Source organism: Hyla sarda, unplaced genomic scaffold, assembly GCF_029499605.1.
Source record: "Hyla sarda isolate aHylSar1 unplaced genomic scaffold, aHylSar1.hap1 scaffold_593, whole genome shotgun sequence".
Taxonomy (NCBI): domain Eukaryota; kingdom Metazoa; phylum Chordata; class Amphibia; order Anura; family Hylidae; genus Hyla; species Hyla sarda.
This window is the reverse complement of record NW_026610607.1, coordinates 102,958-126,600: the sequence shown is the minus strand read 5'-3', so window position 1 is coordinate 126,600 and position 23,643 is coordinate 102,958. Positions and strand designations below refer to the sequence as shown.

Sequence of the window (23,643 nt, the reverse complement as noted above, 5' to 3'; positions counted from 1 at the left end):
GCTTCACTGTCAGCCATGTACACTCCTCTACATCCCCTCTGTAACCCATGAAAATCCCTCAACACCCCTCTGTCGCCCATGTACAGTCCTCTATGCTCCTCTGTCACCCATGTACATTCCTCTACACCCTGTGTAACCCATGAACATCCCTCTACAACCCTCTGTTACTCAAGTACACTTCTCTATTGTTACGCTCACAGCGTTCTCCTGTTCGCAGCTCCCCGGTCAGACCCGCTGACTGGGAGCGCTGCGATAATGTCCCTAGCCGTGATGCGATCCGCGATGCGGGACGCGCCCGCTCGCGATTCGCATTCCGGCCCGCTTACCAGACTCGTTCTCCGTCTGTGCTGTCCCGGTGCGCGCGGCCCCGCTCCCTAGGGCGCGCGCGCGCCGGCTCTTTAAGATTTAAAGGCCCAGTTCACCAATGATTGGTGTCTGGCCCAATCAGTCTGATTAGCTTCCACCTGCTCCCTGTCGATATAACCTCACTTCCCCTTCCCTTCCTGGCCGGATCTTGTTGCCATCATGAGCATTGGACTGCATCACGAAAAAATTTAACTTTTTGTTTTGCCCAACTGCACCTCTGAAGTCCTCCTCGGTCTGCCATGGCTCCAACGCCACTCTCCTACCCTTGACTGGACCACCGGGGTGATCAAGAGCTGGGGTGCTTCTTGCCACAAAAAATGCCTTACGTCTGCTCCCAGTCCCGTCAGTCAAACCTCAGTGTCTCCTCCTATACCTGGTCTCCCCAAGGCCTATCAGGACTATGCTGTGTCTCTTCCTCATAGCCCCCGTCCTGGTAACACTCTGCCCCGTGCCAAGCTTCACCCTCTTCCCCCCCTCCCCACTCCCACGCCTTCTGGTTTGCCCGCTGTTGATGAGGTTACCCGGGACTTCTCCACCATCTGGAAAGAGACTCAAAAATCCCTCATACAGGCCTCATCCCGGATGAAGAAGCATGCCGACAAAAAAAGAAGAACTCCTCCTGTCTTTGTTCCTGGAGACAAAGTGTGGCTCTTCGCCAAGTATATCCGCTTCCGTGTCCCCAGTTATAAACTGGGACCACGTTATCTTGGACCCTTTAAAATCAAGTGCCAAATCAATCCTGTCTCCTACAAACTCCTTCTTCCCCCTTCTCTCCGTATTCCTAACGCTTTTCATGTCTCTCTCCTTAAACCGCTAATCCTTAACCGCTTCTCTCTCAAGGTTGTTGCTCCTACTTCTGTCTCCGGGTCCTCAGATGTCTTCTCGGTTAAAGGAATTCTCGCGTCTAAGACGGTCAGAGGTAAAAAAAAAATTCTTGTAGATTGGGAGAATTGCGGCCCTGAGGAGAGGTCATGGGAACCCGAGGATAACATTCTCGACAAGGACCTAATTCACAAATTTTCAGGTTCCAAAAAGAGGGGGAGACCCAAGGGGGGGGGGGGGTACTGTTACGCCGAGCGCTCCGGGTCCCCGCTCCTCCCCGGAGCGTTCGCAGCGTTCTCCTGTTCGCAGCGCCCCGGTCAGACCCGCTGACCGGGAGCGCTGCGATAATGTCCCTAGCCGTGATGCGATCCGCGATGCGGGACGCGTCCGCTCGCGATTCGCATCCCGGCCCGCTTACCTGACTCGTTCCCCGTCTGTGCTGTCCCGGCGCGCGCGGCCCCGCTCCCTAGGGCGCGCGCGCGCCGGCTCTTTAAGATTTAAAGGGCCAGTGCACCAATGATTGGTGTCTGGCCCAATCAGTCTGATTAGCTTCCACCTGCTCCCTGTCTATATAACCTCACTTCCCCTTCCCTTCCTGGCCGGATCTTGTTGCCATTGTGCCAGTGAAAGCGTTCCTTGTGTATCCCAAACCAGTGTTCCAGACCTCTTGCCGTTGCCCCTGACTACGATCCTTGCTGCCTGCCCTGACCTTCTGCTACGTCCGACCTTGCTCTTGCCTAATCCCTTGTACCGCGCCTATCTCAGCAGTCAGAGAGGTTGAGCCGTTGCCGGTGGATACGACCTGGTTGCTACTGCCGCTGCAAGACCATCCCGCTTTGAGGCGGGCTCTGGTGAATACCAGTAGCAACTTAGAACCGGTCCGCCGGCACGGTCCACGCCAATCCCTCTCTGACACAGAGGATCCACCTCCAGCCTGCCGAATCCTGACAGTAGATCCGGCCATGGATCCCGCTGAGGTGCCGCTGCCAAGTCTCGCTGACATATCCACGGTGGTCGCCCAGCAATCCCGACTGCTCGCCCAACAAGGTCACCAGCTGTCGCACTTGACCGCCATGCTACAGCAACTTCAGTCACAGCTACAGCAGCAACCATCTCCTCCGCCGGCTCCTGCACCTCCTCCGCAGCGAGCGGCCGCTCCTAACCTCTGCTTGTCCCTGCCGGAAAAATTTGATGGGGACTCTAGACTCTGCCGTGGTTTCCTGTAACAATGTTCCCTACATTTGGAGATGTTGTCGCACCAATTTCCTACAGAACGGTCGAAGGTGGCTTTCGTGGTTAGTCTCCTGTCTGGGAAGGCCCTGTCATGGGCCACACCGCTCTGGGACCGCGATGATCCTGTCACCGCCACTGTACAGTCCTTCTTCGCTGAGGTTCGCAGTGTCTTCAAGGAACCAGCCCAAGCTTCTTCTGCCGAAACTGCCTTGCTGAACCTGGTTCAGGGAAATTCTTCTGTAGGCGAATACGCCATCCAATTTCGTACCCTCGCCTCTGAATTATCTTGGAACAACGAGGCCCTCTGCGCGACCTTTAAAAAAGGCCTATCCAGTAACATCAAAGATGTGCTGGCCGCACGAGAAATTCCTGCCAACCTGCATGAACTTATCCATTTGGCCACCCGCATTGACATGCGTTTTTCTGAAAGACACCAAGAGCTCCGCCAGGGAAAAGACCTTGATCTCTGGGCACCTCTCTCACAGTATCCTTTGCAATCTACCCCTGTGCCTCCCGCCGAGGAGGCTATGCAAGTGGATCGGTCTCGCCTGACCCATGAAGAGAGGACTGGCCGCAGAGATAAAAATTTATGTCTGTACTGCGCTAGTACCAAACATTTCTTGGTGGATTGCCCTATTCGTCCTCCACTTCTGGGAAACGCATGTACGCACCCAGCTCACGTGGGTGTGGCGTCTCTAGGCCTGAAGTCTGCTTCTCCACGTCTCACTGTGCCCGTACGGATTTCTCCTTCTGCCAACTCCTCCTTCTCAGCTGTGGCCTTCTTGGACTCTGGTTCTGCGGGAAATTTTATTTTGGCCTCTTTTGTTAATAAGTTCAACATCCCTGTGACCCGTCTCGCCAAGCCGCTCTACATTTCCTCGGTCAACGGAGTAAAATTGGACTGCACTGTGCGTTACCGCACAGAACCCCTGCTCATGAGCATTGGACTGCATCACGAAAAAATTTAACTTTGTGTTTTGCCCAACTGCACCTCTGAAGTCCTCCTCGGTCTGCCATGGCTCCAACGCCACTCTCCTACCCTTGACTGGACCACCGGGGAGATCAAGAGCTGGGGTGCTTCTTGCCACAAAAAATGCCTCACGTCTGCTCCCAGTCCCGTCAGTCAAACCTCAGTGTCTCCTCCTATACCTGGTCTCCCCAAGGCCTATCAGGACTATGCTGTGTCTCCTCCTTATAGCCCCCGTCCTGGTAACACTCTGCCCCGTGCCAAGCTTCACCCTCTTCCCCCCCTCCCCACTCCCACGCCTTCTGGTTTGCCCGCTGTTGATGAGGTTACCCGGGACTTCTCCACCATCTGGAAAGAGACTCAAAAATCCCTTATACAGGCCTCATCCCGGATGAAGAAGCATGCCGACAAAAAAAGAAGAACTCCTCCTGTCTTTGTTCCTGGAGACAAAGTGTGGCTCTTCGCCAAGTATATCCGCTTCCGTGTCCCCAGTTATAAACTGGGACCACGTTATCTTGGACCCTTTAAAATCAAGTGCCAAATCAATCCTGTCTCCTACAAACTCCTTCTTCCCCCTTCTCTCCGTATTCCTAACGCTTTTCATGTCTCTCTCCTTAAACCGCTAATCCTTAACCGCTTCTCTCTCAAGGTTGTTGCTCCTACTTCTGTCTCCGGGTCCTCAGATGTCTTCTCGGTTAAAGGAATTCTCGCGTCTAAGACGGTCAGAGGTAAAAAAAAAATTCTTGTAGATTGGGAGAATTGCGGCCCTGAGGAGAGGTCATGGGAACCCGAGGATAACATTCTCGACAAGGACCTAATTCACAAATTTTCAGGTTCCAAAAAGAGGGGGAGACCCAAGGGGGGGGGGGGTACTGTTACGCCGAGCGCTCCGGGTCCCCGCTCCTCCCCGGAGCGTTCGCAGCGTTCTCCTGTTCGCAGCGCCCCGGTCAGACCCGCTGACCGGGAGCGCTGCGATAATGTCCCTAGCCGTGATGCGATCCGCGATGCGGGACGCGTCCGCTCGCGATTCGCATCCCGGCCCGCTTACCTGACTCGTTCCCCGTCTGTGCTGTCCCGGCGCGCGCGGCCCCGCTCCCTAGGGCGCGCGCGCGCCGGCTCTTTAAGATTTAAAGGGCCAGTGCACCAATGATTGGTGTCTGGCCCAATCAGTCTGATTAGCTTCCACCTGCTCCCTGTCTATATAACCTCACTTCCCCTTCCCTTCCTGGCCGGATCTTGTTGCCATTGTGCCAGTGAAAGCGTTCCTTGTGTATCCCAAACCAGTGTTCCAGACCTCTTGCCGTTGCCCCTGACTACGATCCTTGCTGCCTGCCCTGACCTTCTGCTACGTCCGACCTTGCTCTTGCCTAATCCCTTGTACCGCGCCTATCTCAGCAGTCAGAGAGGTTGAGCCGTTGCCGGTGGATACGACCTGGTTGCTACTGCCGCTGCAAGACCATCCCGCTTTGAGGCGGGCTCTGGTGAATACCAGTAGCAACTTAGAACCGGTCCGCCGGCACGGTCCACGCCAATCCCTCTCTGACACAGAGGATCCACCTCCAGCCTGCCGAATCCTGACAGTAGATCCGGCCATGGATCCCGCTGAGGTGCCGCTGCCAAGTCTCGCTGACATATCCACGGTGGTCGCCCAGCAATCCCGACTGCTCGCCCAACAAGGTCACCAGCTGTCGCACTTGACCGCCATGCTACAGCAACTTCAGTCACAGCTACAGCAGCAACCATCTCCTCCGCCGGCTCCTGCACCTCCTCCGCAGCGAGCGGCCGCTCCTAACCTCTGCTTGTCCCTGCCGGAAAAATTTGATGGGGACTCTAGACTCTGCCGTGGTTTCCTGTAACAATGTTCCCTACATTTGGAGATGTTGTCGCACCAATTTCCTACAGAACGGTCGAAGGTGGCTTTCGTGGTTAGTCTCCTGTCTGGGAAGGCCCTGTCATGGGCCACACCGCTCTGGGACCGCGATGATCCTGTCACCGCCACTGTACAGTCCTTCTTCGCTGAGGTTCGCAGTGTCTTCAAGGAACCAGCCCAAGCTTCTTCTGCCGAAACTGCCTTGCTGAACCTGGTTCAGGGAAATTCTTCTGTAGGCGAATACGCCATCCAATTTCGTACCCTCGCCTCTGAATTATCTTGGAACAACGAGGCCCTCTGCGCGACCTTTAAAAAAGGCCTATCCAGTAACATCAAAGATGTGCTGGCCGCACGAGAAATTCCTGCCAACCTGCATGAACTTATCCATTTGGCCACCCGCATTGACATGCGTTTTTCTGAAAGACACCAAGAGCTCCGCCAGGGAAAAGACCTTGATCTCTGGGCACCTCTCTCACAGTATCCTTTGCAATCTACCCCTGTGCCTCCCGCCGAGGAGGCTATGCAAGTGGATCGGTCTCGCCTGACCCATGAAGAGAGGACTGGCCGCAGAGATAAAAATTTATGTCTGTACTGCGCTAGTACCAAACATTTCTTGGTGGATTGCCCTATTCGTCCTCCACTTCTGGGAAACGCATGTACGCACCCAGCTCACGTGGGTGTGGCGTCTCTAGGCCTGAAGTCTGCTTCTCCACGTCTCACTGTGCCCGTACGGATTTCTCCTTCTGCCAACTCCTCCTTCTCAGCTGTGGCCTTCTTGGACTCTGGTTCTGCGGGAAATTTTATTTTGGCCTCTTTTGTTAATAAGTTCAACATCCCTGTGACCCGTCTCGCCAAGCCGCTCTACATTTCCTCGGTCAACGGAGTAAAATTGGACTGCACTGTGCGTTACCGCACAGAACCCCTGCTCATGAGCATTGGACTGCATCACGAAAAAATTTAACTTTGTGTTTTGCCCAACTGCACCTCTGAAGTCCTCCTCGGTCTGCCATGGCTCCAACGCCACTCTCCTACCCTTGACTGGACCACCGGGGAGATCAAGAGCTGGGGTGCTTCTTGCCACAAAAAATGCCTCACGTCTGCTCCCAGTCCCGTCAGTCAAACCTCAGTGTCTCCTCCTATACCTGGTCTCCCCAAGGCCTATCAGGACTATGCTGTGTCTCCTCCTTATAGCCCCCGTCCTGGTAACACTCTGCCCCGTGCCAAGCTTCACCCTCTTCCCCCCCTCCCCACTCCCACGCCTTCTGGTTTGCCCGCTGTTGATGAGGTTACCCGGGACTTCTCCACCATCTGGAAAGAGACTCAAAAATCCCTTATACAGGCCTCATCCCGGATGAAGAAGCATGCCGACAAAAAAAGAAGAACTCCTCCTGTCTTTGTTCCTGGAGACAAAGTGTGGCTCTTCGCCAAGTATATCCGCTTCCGTGTCCCCAGTTATAAACTGGGACCACGTTATCTTGGACCCTTTAAAATCAAGTGCCAAATCAATCCTGTCTCCTACAAACTCCTTCTTCCCCCTTCTCTCCGTATTCCTAACGCTTTTCATGTCTCTCTCCTTAAACCGCTAATCCTTAACCGCTTCTCTCTCAAGGTTGTTGCTCCTACTTCTGTCTCCGGGTCCTCAGATGTCTTCTCGGTTAAAGGAATTCTCGCGTCTAAGACGGTCAGAGGTAAAAAAAAAATTCTTGTAGATTGGGAGAATTGCGGCCCTGAGGAGAGGTCATGGGAACCCGAGGATAACATTCTCGACAAGGACCTAATTCACAAATTTTCAGGTTCCAAAAAGAGGGGGAGACCCAAGGGGGGGGGGGGTACTGTTACGCCGAGCGCTCCGGGTCCCCGCTCCTCCCCGGAGCGTTCGCAGCGTTCTCCTGTTCGCAGCGCCCCGGTCAGACCCGCTGACCGGGAGCGCTGCGATAATGTCCCTAGCCGTGATGCGATCCGCGATGCGGGACGCGTCCGCTCGCGATTCGCATCCCGGCCCGCTTACCTGACTCGTTCCCCGTCTGTGCTGTCCCGGCGCGCGCGGCCCCGCTCCCTAGGGCGCGCGCGCGCCGGCTCTTTAAGATTTAAAGGGCCAGTGCACCAATGATTGGTGTCTGGCCCAATCAGTCTGATTAGCTTCCACCTGCTCCCTGTCTATATAACCTCACTTCCCCTTCCCTTCCTGGCCGGATCTTGTTGCCATTGTGCCAGTGAAAGCGTTCCTTGTGTATCCCAAACCAGTGTTCCAGACCTCTTGCCGTTGCCCCTGACTACGATCCTTGCTGCCTGCCCTGACCTTCTGCTACGTCCGACCTTGCTCTTGCCTAATCCCTTGTACCGCGCCTATCTCAGCAGTCAGAGAGGTTGAGCCGTTGCCGGTGGATACGACCTGGTTGCTACTGCCGCTGCAAGACCATCCCGCTTTGAGGCGGGCTCTGGTGAATACCAGTAGCAACTTAGAACCGGTCCGCCGGCACGGTCCACGCCAATCCCTCTCTGACACAGAGGATCCACCTCCAGCCTGCCGAATCCTGACAGTAGATCCGGCCATGGATCCCGCTGAGGTGCCGCTGCCAAGTCTCGCTGACATATCCACGGTGGTCGCCCAGCAATCCCGACTGCTCGCCCAACAAGGTCACCAGCTGTCGCACTTGACCGCCATGCTACAGCAACTTCAGTCACAGCTACAGCAGCAACCATCTCCTCCGCCGGCTCCTGCACCTCCTCCGCAGCGAGCGGCCGCTCCTAACCTCTGCTTGTCCCTGCCGGAAAAATTTGATGGGGACTCTAGACTCTGCCGTGGTTTCCTGTAACAATGTTCCCTACATTTGGAGATGTTGTCGCACCAATTTCCTACAGAACGGTCGAAGGTGGCTTTCGTGGTTAGTCTCCTGTCTGGGAAGGCCCTGTCATGGGCCACACCGCTCTGGGACCGCGATGATCCTGTCACCGCCACTGTACAGTCCTTCTTCGCTGAGGTTCGCAGTGTCTTCAAGGAACCAGCCCAAGCTTCTTCTGCCGAAACTGCCTTGCTGAACCTGGTTCAGGGAAATTCTTCTGTAGGCGAATACGCCATCCAATTTCGTACCCTCGCCTCTGAATTATCTTGGAACAACGAGGCCCTCTGCGCGACCTTTAAAAAAGGCCTATCCAGTAACATCAAAGATGTGCTGGCCGCACGAGAAATTCCTGCCAACCTGCATGAACTTATCCATTTGGCCACCCGCATTGACATGCGTTTTTCTGAAAGACACCAAGAGCTCCGCCAGGGAAAAGACCTTGATCTCTGGGCACCTCTCTCACAGTATCCTTTGCAATCTACCCCTGTGCCTCCCGCCGAGGAGGCTATGCAAGTGGATCGGTCTCGCCTGACCCATGAAGAGAGGACTGGCCGCAGAGATAAAAATTTATGTCTGTACTGCGCTAGTACCAAACATTTCTTGGTGGATTGCCCTATTCGTCCTCCACTTCTGGGAAACGCATGTACGCACCCAGCTCACGTGGGTGTGGCGTCTCTAGGCCTGAAGTCTGCTTCTCCACGTCTCACTGTGCCCGTACGGATTTCTCCTTCTGCCAACTCCTCCTTCTCAGCTGTGGCCTTCTTGGACTCTGGTTCTGCGGGAAATTTTATTTTGGCCTCTTTTGTTAATAAGTTCAACATCCCTGTGACCCGTCTCGCCAAGCCGCTCTACATTTCCTCGGTCAACGGAGTAAAATTGGACTGCACTGTGCGTTACCGCACAGAACCCCTGCTCATGAGCATTGGACTGCATCACGAAAAAATTTAACTTTGTGTTTTGCCCAACTGCACCTCTGAAGTCCTCCTCGGTCTGCCATGGCTCCAACGCCACTCTCCTACCCTTGACTGGACCACCGGGGAGATCAAGAGCTGGGGTGCTTCTTGCCACAAAAAATGCCTCACGTCTGCTCCCAGTCCCGTCAGTCAAACCTCAGTGTCTCCTCCTATACCTGGTCTCCCCAAGGCCTATCAGGACTATGCTGTGTCTCCTCCTTATAGCCCCCGTCCTGGTAACACTCTGCCCCGTGCCAAGCTTCACCCTCTTCCCCCCCTCCCCACTCCCACGCCTTCTGGTTTGCCCGCTGTTGATGAGGTTACCCGGGACTTCTCCACCATCTGGAAAGAGACTCAAAAATCCCTTATACAGGCCTCATCCCGGATGAAGAAGCATGCCGACAAAAAAAGAAGAACTCCTCCTGTCTTTGTTCCTGGAGACAAAGTGTGGCTCTTCGCCAAGTATATCCGCTTCCGTGTCCCCAGTTATAAACTGGGACCACGTTATCTTGGACCCTTTAAAATCAAGTGCCAAATCAATCCTGTCTCCTACAAACTCCTTCTTCCCCCTTCTCTCCGTATTCCTAACGCTTTTCATGTCTCTCTCCTTAAACCGCTAATCCTTAACCGCTTCTCTCTCAAGGTTGTTGCTCCTACTTCTGTCTCCGGGTCCTCAGATGTCTTCTCGGTTAAAGGAATTCTCGCGTCTAAGACGGTCAGAGGTAAAAAAAAAATTCTTGTAGATTGGGAGAATTGCGGCCCTGAGGAGAGGTCATGGGAACCCGAGGATAACATTCTCGACAAGGACCTAATTCACAAATTTTCAGGTTCCAAAAAGAGGGGGAGACCCAAGGGGGGGGGGGTACTGTTACGCCGAGCGCTCCGGGTCCCCGCTCCTCCCCGGAGCGTTCGCAGCGTTCTCCTGTTCGCAGCGCCCCGGTCAGACCCGCTGACCGGGAGCGCTGCGATAATGTCCCTAGCCGTGATGCGATCCGCGATGCGGGACGCGTCCGCTCGCGATTCGCATCCCGGCCCGCTTACCTGACTCGTTCCCCGTCTGTGCTGTCCCGGCGCGCGCGGCCCCGCTCCCTAGGGCGCGCGCGCGCCGGCTCTTTAAGATTTAAAGGGCCAGTGCACCAATGATTGGTGTCTGGCCCAATCAGTCTGATTAGCTTCCACCTGCTCCCTGTCTATATAACCTCACTTCCCCTTCCCTTCCTGGCCGGATCTTGTTGCCATTGTGCCAGTGAAAGCGTTCCTTGTGTATCCCAAACCAGTGTTCCAGACCTCTTGCCGTTGCCCCTGACTACGATCCTTGCTGCCTGCCCTGACCTTCTGCTACGTCCGACCTTGCTCTTGCCTAATCCCTTGTACCGCGCCTATCTCAGCAGTCAGAGAGGTTGAGCCGTTGCCGGTGGATACGACCTGGTTGCTACTGCCGCTGCAAGACCATCCCGCTTTGAGGCGGGCTCTGGTGAATACCAGTAGCAACTTAGAACCGGTCCGCCGGCACGGTCCACGCCAATCCCTCTCTGACACAGAGGATCCACCTCCAGCCTGCCGAATCCTGACAGTAGATCCGGCCATGGATCCCGCTGAGGTGCCGCTGCCAAGTCTCGCTGACATATCCACGGTGGTCGCCCAGCAATCCCGACTGCTCGCCCAACAAGGTCACCAGCTGTCGCACTTGACCGCCATGCTACAGCAACTTCAGTCACAGCTACAGCAGCAACCATCTCCTCCGCCGGCTCCTGCACCTCCTCCGCAGCGAGCGGCCGCTCCTAACCTCTGCTTGTCCCTGCCGGAAAAATTTGATGGGGACTCTAGACTCTGCCGTGGTTTCCTGTAACAATGTTCCCTACATTTGGAGATGTTGTCGCACCAATTTCCTACAGAACGGTCGAAGGTGGCTTTCGTGGTTAGTCTCCTGTCTGGGAAGGCCCTGTCATGGGCCACACCGCTCTGGGACCGCGATGATCCTGTCACCGCCACTGTACAGTCCTTCTTCGCTGAGGTTCGCAGTGTCTTCAAGGAACCAGCCCAAGCTTCTTCTGCCGAAACTGCCTTGCTGAACCTGGTTCAGGGAAATTCTTCTGTAGGCGAATACGCCATCCAATTTCGTACCCTCGCCTCTGAATTATCTTGGAACAACGAGGCCCTCTGCGCGACCTTTAAAAAAGGCCTATCCAGTAACATCAAAGATGTGCTGGCCGCACGAGAAATTCCTGCCAACCTGCATGAACTTATCCATTTGGCCACCCGCATTGACATGCGTTTTTCTGAAAGACACCAAGAGCTCCGCCAGGGAAAAGACCTTGATCTCTGGGCACCTCTCTCACAGTATCCTTTGCAATCTACCCCTGTGCCTCCCGCCGAGGAGGCTATGCAAGTGGATCGGTCTCGCCTGACCCATGAAGAGAGGACTGGCCGCAGAGATAAAAATTTATGTCTGTACTGCGCTAGTACCAAACATTTCTTGGTGGATTGCCCTATTCGTCCTCCACTTCTGGGAAACGCATGTACGCACCCAGCTCACGTGGGTGTGGCGTCTCTAGGCCTGAAGTCTGCTTCTCCACGTCTCACTGTGCCCGTACGGATTTCTCCTTCTGCCAACTCCTCCTTCTCAGCTGTGGCCTTCTTGGACTCTGGTTCTGCGGGAAATTTTATTTTGGCCTCTTTTGTTAATAAGTTCAACATCCCTGTGACCCGTCTCGCCAAGCCGCTCTACATTTCCTCGGTCAACGGAGTAAAATTGGACTGCACTGTGCGTTACCGCACAGAACCCCTGCTCATGAGCATTGGACTGCATCACGAAAAAATTTAACTTTGTGTTTTGCCCAACTGCACCTCTGAAGTCCTCCTCGGTCTGCCATGGCTCCAACGCCACTCTCCTACCCTTGACTGGACCACCGGGGAGATCAAGAGCTGGGGTGCTTCTTGCCACAAAAAATGCCTCACGTCTGCTCCCAGTCCCGTCAGTCAAACCTCAGTGTCTCCTCCTATACCTGGTCTCCCCAAGGCCTATCAGGACTATGCTGTGTCTCCTCCTTATAGCCCCCGTCCTGGTAACACTCTGCCCCGTGCCAAGCTTCACCCTCTTCCCCCCCTCCCCACTCCCACGCCTTCTGGTTTGCCCGCTGTTGATGAGGTTACCCGGGACTTCTCCACCATCTGGAAAGAGACTCAAAAATCCCTTATACAGGCCTCATCCCGGATGAAGAAGCATGCCGACAAAAAAAGAAGAACTCCTCCTGTCTTTGTTCCTGGAGACAAAGTGTGGCTCTTCGCCAAGTATATCCGCTTCCGTGTCCCCAGTTATAAACTGGGACCACGTTATCTTGGACCCTTTAAAATCAAGTGCCAAATCAATCCTGTCTCCTACAAACTCCTTCTTCCCCCTTCTCTCCGTATTCCTAACGCTTTTCATGTCTCTCTCCTTAAACCGCTAATCCTTAACCGCTTCTCTCTCAAGGTTGTTGCTCCTACTTCTGTCTCCGGGTCCTCAGATGTCTTCTCGGTTAAAGGAATTCTCGCGTCTAAGACGGTCAGAGGTAAAAAAAAAATTCTTGTAGATTGGGAGAATTGCGGCCCTGAGGAGAGGTCATGGGAACCCGAGGATAACATTCTCGACAAGGACCTAATTCACAAATTTTCAGGTTCCAAAAAGAGGGGGAGACCCAAGGGGGGGGGGGGGTACTGTTACGCCGAGCGCTCCGGGTCCCCGCTCCTCCCCGGAGCGTTCGCAGCGTTCTCCTGTTCGCAGCGCCCCGGTCAGACCCGCTGACCGGGAGCGCTGCGATAATGTCCCTAGCCGTGATGCGATCCGCGATGCGGGACGCGTCCGCTCGCGATTCGCATCCCGGCCCGCTTACCTGACTCGTTCCCCGTCTGTGCTGTCCCGGCGCGCGCGGCCTCGCTCCCTAGGGCGCGCGCGCCGGCTCTTTAAGATTTAAAGGGCCAGTGCACCAATGATTGGTGTCTGGCCCAATCAGTCTGATTAGCTTCCACCTGCTCCCTGTCTATATAACCTCACTTCCCCTTCCCTTCCTGGCCGGATCTTGTTGCCATTGTGCCAGTGAAAGCGTTCCTTGTGTATCCCAAGCCAGTGTTCCAGACCTCTTGCCATTGCCCCTGACTACGATCCTTGCTGCCTGCCCTGACCTTCTGCTACGTCCGACCTTGCTCTTGCCTAATCCCTTGTACCGCGCCTATCTCAGCAGTCAGAGAGGTTGAGCCGTTGCCGGTGGATACGACCTGGTTGCTACCGCCGCTGCAAGACCATCCCGCTTTGCGGCGGGCTCTGGTGAATACCAGTAGCAACTTAGAACCGGTCCGCCGGCACGGTCCACACCAATCCCTCTCTGACACAGAGGATCCACCTCCAGCCTGCCGAATCCTGACATCTATGCTCCTCTGTTATCCATGTGTCCCCATGTACACTCCTGTACACCCCTCTGTCACCCATGTACACCCCTCTAATACCCATGTACACTCCTCTATGCTCCTCTGTCACCCATGCACACTCCTCCAAACCCCTCTGTCACCGATGTACTCCCCTCTTATACCAATGTACATTCCTCTACACCCCTCTGTTATCCATGTACACTGCTCTACAGTACTGTCACCCATGTACACTCCTCTACACCCCAACACCCCTCTGTGACCCATGTACCCCCCTCTATCACCTCCTACACCCCCTGTCACCCATGTACACTCCTCTATATCCCTCTGTAACTCGTGTACAACCCTCTAATATCCATGTACGCTCCTCTACACCCCTCTGTTACCCATGTACACTCCTCTACACTCCTCTGTCACCCATGTACATTCCTCTACACCCTGTGTAACCCATGAACATCCCTCTACAACCCTCTGTTACTCAAGTACACTTCTCTATGCTCCTCTGTTATCCATGTGTCACCCATGTACACTCCTGTACACCCCTCTGTCACCCATGCACACCCCTCTAATACCCATGTACACTCCTCTACACCATCTGTTACCCATGTACACTCCTCTATGCTTCACTGTCAGCCATATACACTTCTCTACATCCCCTCTGTAACCCATGAACATCCCTCTACACCCCTCTGTTACCCATGTACACTCCTCTATGCTCCTCTGTCACCCATGTACGCTCCTCCAAACCCCTCTGTCACCGATGTACACCCCTCTAATACCAATGTACGCTCCTCTACACCCCTCTGTTACCCATGTACACTCCTCTACGCTTAACTGTCAGCCATGTACACTCCTCTACATCCCCTCTGTCACCGATGCACACCCCTCTAATACCAATGTACACTCCTCTACATCCCAATGTCTCCAATGTACACTCCTGTACACCCCTCTGTCACCCATGAACACCATTCTGTCACCCATGTACACCCCTTTACACCCCTCTACACCCATCTGTTTCCCATGTACACCCCTCTATGCTCCTCTGTCACCCATGTACATTCCTCTACACCCTCTGTAACCCATGAACATCCCTCTACACCTCTCTGTTACCCATGTATACTCCTCTACACCCCTCTGTCACCGATGTACACCCCTCTAATACCCATGTACACTCCTCTACACCCCTCTGTTACCCATGTACACTCCTCTATGCTTCACTGTCAGCCATGTACACTCCTCTACATCCCCTCTGTCACCGATGCACACCCCTCGAATACCAATGTACACTCCTCTACATCCCTGTCTCCCAAGTACACTCCTGTACACCCCTCTGTCACCCATGAACACCATTCTGTCACCCATGTACGCCCCTCTACACCCATCTGTTTCCCATGTACACTCCTCTATGCTCCTCTGTCTACTATTTACATTCCTTTACACCCTCTGTAACCCATGAACATCCCTCTTAACCCCTCTCTTACCCATGTACACTTCTCTAAACCCCTATGTTACCGATGTACACCCCTCTAATACTAATGTACACTCCTGTACACCCCTCTGTTATCCATGTACATGCCTCTACTGTACTCTGTCACTCATGTACACTCCTCTACACCCCAACACCCCTCTGTGACCCATGTACCCCCTCTATCACCTCCTACACCCCCTGTCACCCATGTACACTCCTCTACATCCCTCTAATTCCCATGTACACTCCTTTACACCCCTCTATCACCCATGAACACCATTCTGTCACCCATGTACACCAATCTACACCCCTCTGTTACCCATGTACATTCCTCTATGCTCCTCTGTCACCCATGTACACTCCACTACACCCCTAACACCCTGCTGTCACCCATGTACGCCCTCCTGTCACCCATGTACACCCCTCTACACCCATCTGTTTCCCACGTACACTCCTCTACACCCCGCTGTCACCCATGCACACTCTTCTACACCCATCTGTCACCCCTCTACATCCCTCTGTCACCCATGTACACCTCTATATTAACCCCTACACCCCTTCTGTCCCCCATATAAACTGCTCTGCACCCCTTGCTGTGATCACCATGATTCCCGTTTCAATTCTGACCAGCGTATTATGTTTTTCCCAGGTCAATCGTGTCTCTTATGACCCGTTGGCTTGGAAAATAAGGGTGATCAGGGTGCCACCTCCTCCTATCACCTACCATTGGTCAATCAGGACTGATCGACCAATGGCAGGAGGGGGGCGGGAGGGAATAAAGTTCAAATCCCCGCTCTACTAGGGATCGACCGATTATCGGTTTGGCCGATATTATCGGCCGATAATCACGATTTTGGGCATTATTTGTATCTGCAATTACCTTGCCGATAATCCGATAATGCCCTGCACCACCCGCACCGCGACCGCATCCCCCACCGACCCGCCGCACCGCGTCGCACCCCCCACCGCACCGCCCCGGCCCCATTGCCTCCCCCCATCCCCGATTTTATAATTACCTGTTCCTGGGAGCCGGGGTGCATGCTACTTCTGGCTCCTGCTGCGTCCTGCTTTACGCTGTGCGCAATGACGAGTGACGTGACGCGACGCAATGTCACCGTCAGTGCGCACAGTGACAGCTCAGGAGGACGCCACCGGAGCCAGATGTAGAGTGGACCCCGGGCCCCGGGAACAGGTAATTATAAAACCAGGGATGGGGGAGGCAATGGGGTGCGGTGCGGTGGGTCGGTGGGGGGTGGTCGTGGTGCGGTGGGGTGGTAGTGGCGTGGAGCGGTGCGGCGGTGGGGGGGGGTGGTCGCGGTGGCGGTGATAGGACTCAGGAGGACCCCCGGACAGGCAGGGGGATAGAAGCGGGTGGCGGCAGCGGGGTATGGCACCGCAAAAGCCACTGCAGTTCATTGATTTAAAGCGCCCTCTTTAAATCAATGATCTGCAGCGGTGTCGTGGGGGGGATAAATAGCCGATAACATACCGGAACATTGGTATAAATTATCGGCTATTGGCCCTAACCTCCACAGATTATCGGTATTGGCCCTAAAAAATGATAACGGTCATTCCCTACGCTCTACCCGCCCATGGAAGTCTGGGCAGATCAGGGGGGCGGGGTCTTGGAAAGTGTCTCGGAGGTTCGGGGCCTTACTGGCGTCAGGCAGCAGGCAGTGGCAGATAGCAAGGGACAATCCAGAGGAGTGGCAGCAGTGGAGGAGACTGCAGGCGAAAGTAAAGATCATCTTTGGTGAGTGATCTTTACCGTAGCCTCCCATGCCGGGAGTTGTAGTTTTGCAACATCTTGGGGACCACAGAATGGAGACTACTGTGCAGTGGTCTCCAAACTGTGGTTTCCACATTTTGCAAAACTACTACTCTCAGCATGCCCAGACAGTCCAGGTATGATGGGAGTTGTAGTTTTGTAACAGTTAGAGGCACCTTGGTTGGGAAACACTGACAAAGATAGATAGGTAGACAGACAGATAGATAGATAGATAGATAGATCAGTGTTTCCTGAAGAGGGTGCCTCCAGCTGTTGCAAAACTACAACTTCCAGCATACTGGAGTCACCCTGATTGGGAAACATTGATCTATGTCCTATATCTATTCCCTATCTATCTCAGTGTTTCCCTTCCAGGGTGCCTCCAGCGGTTGCAAAACTACAACTCCCAGCATACTGGGAGTTGTAGTTTTGCAACAGCTGGAGGCAACCTGTTCAGGAAACACTGATCTATGTCCTATCTATCTATCTATCGCCTATCTAGCTATCTATCTATCTATCTATCTATCGCCTATCTATCTATCTATCTATCGCCTATCTATCTATCTATCTATCTCAGTGAGAGATATAAGATTACTAATCCTCCATGTACCTGCATTGTTTTGATAATTGTTGCCCTTAGTTACGACCCACTATGGATGGGTAACACATGCTCAGTTCACCTGCAGTCTCCTGAAGTTAATGGCGGTTTGTCTCCACTGTGCTTATAAGCAAGGGGGATTGTGGGAGAGTGTGTGCTCTGTTGCCTGGCAACAGTAGGGTTATCGCTCAGAGAGGAAACTAGGTGATCAGATCCACGGGGGAGAAGAACTCTACAGGGATATAAGTAATTTTTTTTAATAACAGCACATTTCTTCCCCTTTACATATATGTATCGGGCACACATTTATTAAAACCAGTGCAGAGGAAAAATTGACCAGTTGCCCGTAGCAACCAATAAGATTGCTTCTTTCATTTAAAAATAAAGGCTTCTGAAATCTGAAAGAAGCGATCTGATTGGTTGCTATGTGCAATTGCTCCACTCTTTCTCTGCACAGATTTTGATGATTCTCCTTCATAGACTTAATATGCCCACACAGTACTTACACCCCACCCCCCCAACTCTTTGTGTAATAGAATTGAATAAACAGTATATACTTGGTCATTTGGGAACATCAGCAAAGTGTCTAGTTAAATAATTAGATTTAATACAATTTACATTATTATTTTGACACATTATATTCAATAGATCTAGTCATCATTTCTAGAGCATTTCTAGAGCAAGTCTAGAACTCTAGATGCATTCTGACCAATATTTAGGATTATTGGGGGCGATCTATCAAAACCTGACCAGAAGAAAAGTTGCTGAGTTGCCCAGAGCAACCAATCAAATTGCTTCTTTCATTTTTAACAAGGCCTCTGCAAAATGAAAGAAGCAATCTGATTGGTTGCTATGGGCAACTTAGCAACTTTTCCTCTGGACAGGTTTTGATAAATCTCCCCCTATGTACCTCTCCTGTGTCCTCTTGTCCTCTTCCTCATCTCCTGCTCTTTGTGTGCACTCCCTCTGATAGCTAAGGCCTGAGCTGTACTAGTGGCTGGTAGAGATAGCTCCAAACACTTGATGATGTCACATGTGTGATGTCATAAGGGAAGATTAACAAAGAAAGTTGGTAAGGCCACTGTATGATTTTATATTGTTAGTTTTAATGGGATTTGTTAGGCTTCCATTGTGATATCTAACATTTTACAAGACAAAATATTAACCTGTTGTAATTAAGGACAGAGGGCGTACCTGAACACCCTCTGTATTTCCGATCACTGCCACTCGCCACTGATATCACTGATACCTATCAGAAGCCATCCCGGCACAGCGGCTAGGGGCTATTTCAGCTTGTCCTTGCTCCCGGCGGGGCTGGGATTCGCATCGCGGGACGCGCCCTCATGCGAATCCCGGCCCGTCACTTACGACGCTCCTCTGCCACCTCCTCCACTGTATCTCAGCTCCTGCCCACATGTCCCCATCTCCTAGGGCGCGCACGCCGGAGCCTTGAAATTTAAAGGGCCAGTATTCCCCTAATTATGTGTAACACCTGACACTACTCTATAAGTCCCTACACCTCCCACACTTCTCTGCCAGATCTTCAGTGCCATTTGCCTGAGAGAAAGCATTCCCATTGCCTGTTTTGCCATTCCCATGTATCTAGACCTTCCTGCTACATTTTTTGACTAGGAACCTTTGCCGCCTGCCTTGACCTTCTGCTACATTTGACTATGCTAAAGCCTCATCCTTCAGTACCTCGCCTTGCCCAGTTACCTGTTTGGTCGAGCCGTGTCGGGGGTAGCGACCTGGGTGTCACCTGCTGTAGCAAGCCCATCCTGCCTTGCGGCTGGCTCTGGTGAAAACTAGCTGCACCTTAGACTCCGCTCCCAGATACGGTCCGAGTCATCTGCCACACAGGTGGAGGATCCACTTCCTGCTTCGTGACAGCTTACATCAGGGTGCATGACAGGGGCGTTCTGAAACAGTGATCGCCATGATTCGCGGGTCAATTCTGATGTTTTTCCCTGGCCTATCGTGTCTCTGGTGACCCGATGGCCCGGAAAATAAGGGTGATCAGGGGGGCCACCTCCTCCTATCGCCTACCATTGGTCAATCAGGACTGATCGACCAATGGCAGGAGGGGGGCGGGAGGGAATAAAGTTCAAATCCCCCGCTCTACCCGCCCATGGAGGTCCGGTCAGAGCAGGGGGGGGGGGGGTGTTGGAAAGTGGCTCGGAGGGTCAGGGCCTTACTGGCGTCAGGCAGCGGGCGGTGGCAGATAGCAAGGGACAATCTAGAGGAACGGAGGAGACTGCAAGCGAAAGTAAAGATCATCTTTGGTGAGTGATCTTTACCGTGGCCTGCTAGAAGTTACAAAACTACAACTCCCAGCATGCCTCCTGGCTGTCTGGGCATGCTGGGAGTTGTAGTTTTGCAACATTTGGGGGGGGGGCACATATTAGAGACCACTGTGCAGTGGTCTCCAAAGTGTGGTTCCAGATATTGCATGCCCAGACAGTCCAGGCATGATGGGAGTTGTAGTTCTGTAACATCTGGCCCTTCAGATCTTGCAGAACTACAACTCCCAACATACCTGGAAACTCTTGGTATGCTTTGCTTGGAGTTGTAGTTTTGTCACATCTGGAGGGGCACAGATTGGAGACCACTATACAGTGGTCTCTAGACCTCCAGATGTTGCAAAACTACAATTCACAGAATGCCCAAACAATCAGGCATGCTGGGCATTGTAGTTCTGCAACATCTGGCCCTTCAGATGTTGCCAAACTACAACTCCCATCATGGCTAGACAGTCTGCAACATCTGAGGTCCACAGTTTCAAGACCACTACACAGTGGTCTCCAAACCGTTCTCCAATTGTTGCATAACTAAATCTCCCAGCATGCCCTTCGGCTGTCAGTGCATGCTGGGAGTTGTAGTTTGGCAACAGCTGTAAGCACACTGGTTGGGAAACACTGAGTTAGAGTCTGTTTCCTAACTCGAAGTTTCCCAACCAGTGTGCCTCCAGCCGTGGCAAAACTACAACTTCCAGCATGCACCGGCAGACCATGCATTCTGGGCACTAAGTTAGTCTATTACCTAATCCGGTGTTTTCCCACCAGTGTGCCTACAGCTGTAGCAAAACTACAACTCCCAGCATGCACGGTCTATCAGTGTATGCTGGGAGTTGTAGTTTTGCAACAGTTGGAGGTTTGTGCAACCCCCCCATGTGAGTGTATAAGGGACATTCACACGGGTGGGAGTTTGCAGTGAGTTTCCTGCTACAAGTTTTAGCTGTGGCAAATTTACAGCTGCAGCTCAAAATCCCAACTGTAAACCCCCACCCGTGTGAATGTACCCTAAAACTACTACACTACACGACACTTAAATGAAATAAAGAGTAAAACACTACGTATACACAAACCCGTACACTGTCCCCCCAATGAAAATGAATAACGTCTCGTATGGCACTGTTTCCTACACGGAGCCTCCAGCTGTTGCAAAACAACAAATCCCAGCATTGCTGGACAGCCATTGACTGTCCTGGCATGCTGGGAGTTTTGCAACAACTGGAGGCACCTTGTTTGAAAACCACTGCCGTGGGTAATTTTTGGTGGAGGAGGCAAGTGTAATGCTTGTATCCGAGTCCGCCCCTATGCAAATCCCTAATTTAGGTATCAAATGCACATGGTGCTCTCTCACTGTGGAGCCCTGTCATATTTCAAGGCAACAGTTTAGTGCCACATATGGGTTTTTTGACACTAACAAGCCATGGTTGCCCTATACTTTTCATTGTCACAAGAGGTAAAAGGAGAAAAAGACCCCCAAACTTTGTAACATCATTACTCCTGAGTACAGAAATACCCCATATGTGGACGTAAAGTGCTTTGCGGGCACACAACAGGGCTCAGGAGTGTGAGCGCACCATGTACATTTGAAGCCTAAATTGGTGATGTGCACAGGGGTGGTTGATAGATACAGTGGTTCTGACAAACGCAAAAAAGAAAACACCCACATGTGACCCCATTTTGGAAACCACATCCATCAAAAATATAATAAGGGGTACAGTGAGCTTTAACATTTCAAAGATCTTTGACGAATTTTCATTAAAGTTGGACATGAAAATAAAAAATAAAAAAATGTCACTGAAATGCAGGTGTTACCCCAAACTTTTAATTTTCACAAGGGGTAATAGATGCAAAAGCCGAACAAAATTTGTAAACCTATTTCTGCTGAGGAAGGAAATACCCAATATGTGGACATAAAGTGCTCTGTGGGCGCACTACAAGGCTCATAAAAGAAGGAACAACATTTGTTTTTTTGGGAGAGAATTAGGCTAAAACTGAATGCCATGTGCATTTACAAAGCCCAGATGTTTCCAGAACATTGCCCCCCCCCCCACATGTGACCCCATTTTGGAAACTACACCCCTCACGTAATATATATCAAGGGGTGTAGGAGAATTTACACCCCACTGGTGTGTGACAGATTTTTTGAACAGGTGTCAATAATGAAAAATAAAATTTTTAATTTGCACAGCCCACTGTTCCAAAGATCTGTCAAACACCAGTGGAGTGTAAATGCTCACTGCACCCCCTATTACATTCAAAGGTGCCGAAATGGGGTCACATGGGGGGCACCATGGGGCTTTGTGAACGCACATGGCCTCTGACTTCCATTCCAACTAAATTCTCTCTTCAAAAGCTCAATGGCATGTCTTCTCCTCTGAGCCCTGTAGTGTGTCTGCAGAGCACTTTATATTAGACATGTGCAATTCGTTTCGGACGTAATTCATTTTTGTCCGAATTGTTCATATTTCGTTCATTCGGATTGATCCGAATGTACGAAATATTTACATCCGAATGAATCCGAAATCTGAACAATGGATTCCGTCAATAAGACCGGCTTCCACTACTGAGCTTGACAAAAAACACAACACATTGGAAAAATAATTTTATTTTAAAAAACACTCCCCCACAGCCCTCGTTAACCATTTTATTAAAATAAAATAAAAATTAATCCGCCATAATCCATCAAATCCTCCGTAATCCTCTGCATACACGGATCTGAAACGAGAAGAAAAAAAAAAAAATTGGGTTATGACATTTTTGGCGCTGTCTGCTGGGGAGAGCACCCATAATGCAATGTCTACCCAAACAGGGAGCCACCAATTGGTGCAAAACTATAACTCCCAGCATGCCCAGACAGCCATTTGCTGTCTCGGCATGCTGGGAGTTGTAGTTTAGCAACAGCTGGAGTCTCCCTGTCTGGGTAGACACTGCCAGAAGGGTCTGTTCACATTATACAAAACGGACAATGTGAACAGAGTTTCAGATTTACTAGCCTGGTTCCCTAATGACGTCATCACTAGGAGGCGGAGCTACACAGAGCTGCCCTGGACTCGAGGGAAGTAAGCGGACTTCGTCTTCTGTATACATTATATACAGCTATCTATAGATAGCTGTATATAGTGTATACCGCCCAAAGGGTTAACCTACACTGTCCAGCAGTTAACTCTTTCCTTGCTGGGCTTGCGCATAGTGCACAGCTCAGCAAGGGGTTAAGTGAGCCTTAAGTATAATACTGTATACACATTGCAGGCTCACTGTAAGTTCTTGCTGGGCAGTAGATATATGATGTATACCTACGGCTCAGCATCAGCTGTTCTCCTGGCTCTATAGCCCTGAGGACAGCTCATCCCGACATTCACATAAGGAGGATCGCAGCGGGTGTCCGGAGGAGTGACATCCGCTGGGATCTGTCCCTTACTGCAGGTACTACTACTCCCAACATGGAGCACACTCTGCTCCATGCTGGAAGTTGTAGTGCCTGCATTAATAGACAGATTGCAGCGAGTGTAATTTCTGACACATGATGCGATCTGTCTATTAATGCAGGTACTACAGCTCCCAGCATGGAGCAGAGTGTACTCCATGTTGGGAGTAGTAGTACTTGTATTTATGGAAAGATCACTGCGGGTATCACTCCAGATACTTGCTGCGATCCTCCTGTATAATGCATAGATGCAGCGGCAGCTCTCCTATGGTCCAATTATCCAATTAAGTCTGCGGTTTTATGAATAAAAAATGTTCCCACGGCAATTACTATGCATTTCATTCACAAACTAACCCAGTTCAGAAAATAGAGAGGGAAATTAAAAAATGAAAGTAGTTAGAACATAGCGCATGTTTTCCAACCAAGGTGTCTCCAGCTGTTGCAAAACTGCAACTCCCAACATGCCCAGACAGTCTTTGGCTGTCAGGGCATGCTGGGTGGGTGTTGTAGTTTTGCAACAGCTGGAGGCACCCTGGTAACAGTAACAGAAACGGTAGTGCAAGTGACATAACATGTTATACATAAATCACTCGACATTCAAACACATCGATCAAACACATCAATCGTTCATACAGCATT

General features: G+C 51.9%; 1 protein-coding gene and 1 long non-coding RNA gene across 17 annotated transcripts in view; one reads left to right on the top strand and one right to left on the bottom strand.

Annotated features, from left to right (window-relative positions):
- LOC130340500 (uncharacterized) overlaps nt 1-18,278 on the bottom strand; it is a 106,599-nt gene extending 88,321 nt beyond the window's left edge. For 14 of the 16 annotated variants that reach the window (XR_008880599.1, XR_008880598.1, XR_008880607.1 and 11 more), the window contains exon 1: nt 18,200-18,278. This is a non-coding gene — a long non-coding RNA (uncharacterized LOC130340500). The other 2 variants (XR_008880605.1, XR_008880604.1) reach the window with 2 other exon arrangements.
- LOC130340497 (zinc finger BED domain-containing protein 4-like) overlaps nt 18,230-23,643 on the top strand; it is a 46,311-nt gene continuing 40,897 nt past the window's right edge. Inside the window, exon 1 of the transcript XR_008880597.1 lies at nt 18,230-18,361. The gene's annotated coding sequence lies outside the window, so the exon portion shown is untranslated. The remainder of the gene's footprint in view (nt 18,362-23,643) is intronic.